The 3,406-nt window shown below is 68.8% G+C and overlaps 1 long non-coding RNA gene across 2 annotated transcripts; it reads right to left on the bottom strand.

Moving 5' to 3' along the window:
* Positions 1 to 289: 289 nt before the first annotated feature.
* Positions 290 to 1,718, bottom strand: LOC118602917. Of its 2 annotated transcripts, none has more exons than XR_004950993.1 (5): positions 1,562 to 1,718; positions 1,352 to 1,477; positions 1,152 to 1,272; positions 951 to 1,075; positions 290 to 855 (listed from the first exon to the last, which is right to left on the bottom strand). It is a non-coding gene; the product is annotated as an uncharacterized LOC118602917 (long non-coding RNA). The 2 variants fall into 2 exon arrangements; XR_004950994.1 differs by having other exon boundaries at positions 1,352 to 1,473; positions 1,562 to 1,716.
* Between the last annotated feature and the right edge of the window lie 1,688 nt (positions 1,719 to 3,406).

The following is a 3,406-nucleotide window of genomic DNA, read 5'->3' as shown; positions in this document are numbered from 1 at the left end:
CCCTGCTCCCACAGCCTCCCTCCCCAGCCCCCCCGTGGCCCCTCCTCATGTCCTCGGCCCTCCCACCGCCCACCCCGCCCTGCAATCCCTTCTTCCCCCCTCATGTCCCCCCCTCCCATATGCCTCTTCATGTCCCCCCATGTCTCCCCGTCCCCTCCTCCCGCTCACGTCCCCCCATCATGTCCCCCCGTCTTCTCCTCCTGCTCATGTCCCCCCATCATGTCCCCCCGACTCCCCTCCAGCCCCCCACCCCGGCCACGGCGCCCTGTGCAGTAAAGTGTGAGACCAATGGCTGTAACTGTATTTATTAATGAGGCCAGGGCCCCTGGTGAGGCCCTGGTGAGGAGGGGAACAGGCGAGATGTGTTGGGGTGTTTGACGGGTGCTCCTGGTGTTCGGAGCTTCCAGACGAGGCAAGGGGGGGCGGGGCCCCACACACTCGGGGCCGCGCCCAGTCGCCCCCACAGATGGGTGGTGGGGGGCGCGGGTGCGGCCCGGGCCGTAGGAGGCCGAGCACACGGCAGTTGGCTCACGCACACGCCCAGGGGCTCGAGGCTGGCCGCGACTCCAAACCAGTGCAAACGACTTATAGTGCAAATTGAGTTTGGGGGGAATGGGGGAAACAGAGTCACGGCTGCTTCGAGTCTCCTGAGCAAAGAGTAGAAGAGAGAGAGAAAGAAAGACGTGAAAAAACAGAGAGAGGAAAGGCTGAATAGAAAGAGGGGGGGCGCGGTGGTGAGGGGCGCTGCGGGGCGGGGCGGCCGCCCCGGTGGTGCTGCTGGCGGGGGGCGGGTGCCGCCGCGGGGGCTGCTCGCGCTGCTGTTGGTGTCGGGCGGGTCTCCTTCCTTCGCTTCACCTGTGGGGAGCAGAGGGCGACAGGCCATGAGGCGGGGGGCGGGGCGGGGGAGGCGGGGGGGGGGGCGGGAAGCTTCTGGAAGGCGCCTGGCTCACCTTCCAGAGCCTTCCTGAGTCGGTGGTGTAGTGGTTCTGAATGCAGCATCTTCTTGAGTCAGAGCTAGAAGGACTTGAAGAAGTCCGGGTCCCAAGGCCCAGGCATGAGCTGGGTAGCACCATTTCTGTGGGCAGAGAGCGGGTGAACAAAGGTCCCGGGCCCCCCCCCCCCGCACTCTGTGGGGGGCGGGGGCCCCTCACCTTGTCGTCTTGAGGGTTCTAGAGGTCCGGAGAACAGCGGCCATGAGTGGCTCCTTCAGGAAGGCGAAGGGACAGAGACCTGCTGCGTGCCCTGCTCCCCGCGGGGCCAGCCGAGGGTGTTCTGCAGGGGACGAAGCCGGTCAGGGGGATGCGGGGCGCCTCGGCTGGCCCGGGGCGCCCCGCCCTGGACCCGCACTCACCAGGAAGGCCGGACAGCGTCGCCCCTGTCCTCACCGTCACACCAGACCATGTCATGTCCTTCTCCATGCATCCTGGCGTCCGGCCTTCGGTGGCTGGCACGCACGTCACCCCGACTGGAGGCCTGGCTGGGGGGGAACAGAGGAGAGCCTGGTTAGGCAGAGGGCGGCGGCCGCGGGCGGGGTCCGGCGGCCGGAGGGCTGGACACTCACCTGGCCTCCAGTCCGAGCAGAGGCACCGATCGCTGCTCCGTCACGGCCCGCGCTGGCCCGCCTTGGCCACGGGCTCCGGAGTCCAGTGCCCCGCCTCACTGCCGCCAGCTCGCAGCTCCCCACCCCTGTCTGCGCCCGGCTCCCCCCCCCCACGAGTTCTCACTCACTCTGCCCCGCCCGCCTCGCCTCATCTGGTTCTCGCCTGTGCCCTTGGCTCCCCTGGATGCTGTACTGTCTGTCACGCCAGCCCCGGGGGCCGCGCGGTGCGGGCAAGGTGTCGCCAGGGACGCCGCGCCCTCCCCGCACGGCCGCCGGGCCGCAGTGCCACGTGGGGGCGGCGCATCCTCAGGCCGGGCCCGAGCAGCCTCCTTGCTGCCGGAATCCCTGAGCCCAGGACTGAGGCCGCCGCCGCCTCCAGGTGGTGCCCTGCTGCGGGTCTCCCCGCGCACTGCGCCTTCCGTCTCGCTCACCTGCCCTCGAGGCTCCGCGCGGGCCCGGGGGGCCCGGCGGGAGCCGCTCCTGAACCTTCTGCTAAGTGAATTGCGGTGGGTGGGATGTGGTGGCGGCTGGGGGACCCTGCTGTGTCCTGAGCCCCCGCCTCCTGTGTGCCCCGGGCCTGGAATGCCCTCGCAGATGGTGGACTTCTGCGGCCTCCTGTGTCTCCCTCACCGGCAGCCCCGCCTCGTGCCCTGTCCTGCCACCTCAAAGTGCTCTTTCCGCCTGGGACGAGCCTACGGCCGCCCAGCTTGCTCAGTCTCAGCTCCCCCTGAGACGGTGTCACCTGTGCTGGCCACTCTGCCTTCGTCCTGTCGTTCTGCCGGGAGGCCGGCCCCTTCTCCTCGCCGGTCCTTGCTCCCCAAGCCTCCTTTCTGCAGGAGGCCAGTGAAGCGAGGTCCGGGAGAAGAAGGGGACTCACCTGGCCCGGCAGACCGCTGTCCTCACGCCTGTGGCTGCCAGCTACTCCGCCACTGCCCCAGGCCCGGGCGAACCCTTCTCCAGTTCCCCTTGTCCACCAGCCGCCACGTCCTGAAACCAAAATTGACCGGGATGAATGTCTGGCTCCCCCCTCTTCCTTTCGTACCCCTAGCTCGGGCCCCTCACACTCCTCACAGATGTTGCCCTGCTACCAGGACACCTGGGAGCCCATGTCCACGCTCCCAGGCGCCCGCCCGCCCAGCCCGAGCCGCCCCGTCCACCCTTTGCCACTCCTGCCAGACTCCAGATTTCCAAGGTGATCCTTGGCCCACGCAAGCTTCCCTGAACCCCTGTACCCCATCTTCCCCCAGTTTCCCCCGCACCCCAGCTTCCCTGGTTACCCCTCGGCTCCCCCACTTCCCCAGTTTCCCCCGGGCTTCCCCATCCTGTCCCCCCACCCCCACCCACGCCCTGCTCCCCGGCCCTAGCCCGGGCTTTTTCTAACTGGGGTGGCCCCGCCCAGAATTCCCGCCCCTGCCCTGCCAGCCAATCAGCGCGGGGACCGTGCTTGGGCCCACGCCAGGCCCACCTCCGGCTGGGACGGTCCAGCGCACGTTCCTCACCCCATCCAGAATTCTCCAAAGACCGCCTTCCCCGCACCCCTCCTTTGGCAGCCCGTAAACAGGGCCTGGCATTGTTCCCAAACGTCCCCCCTCCCTCTGGTTGGAACAGTGGGGTCCCCTCAGGGCAGACCACGCACGCTGCTCCCCGCCCGCCCGGACGAGGTGCGCACCGCGCCCGGGGTGGGGTCCTGGCTGGGGCCAAGGACTCGGGGAGCACTAGGAGTCGCCTTTGTCACCTCCATGGCTGAGAGTACATTTTCGCCCCGGGGTTGTGGGGTCCACAGGAGGCGCGGGTTGGGGTCGGTGC

Source organism: Rousettus aegyptiacus, unplaced genomic scaffold (assembly GCF_014176215.1).
Source record: "Rousettus aegyptiacus isolate mRouAeg1 unplaced genomic scaffold, mRouAeg1.p scaffold_m13_p_5, whole genome shotgun sequence".
NCBI classification, from domain to species: Eukaryota; Metazoa; Chordata; class Mammalia; order Chiroptera; family Pteropodidae; genus Rousettus; species Rousettus aegyptiacus.
The sequence above is the reverse complement of the archived record's forward strand: the minus strand, read 5'-3'. Positions and strand labels throughout refer to the sequence as shown.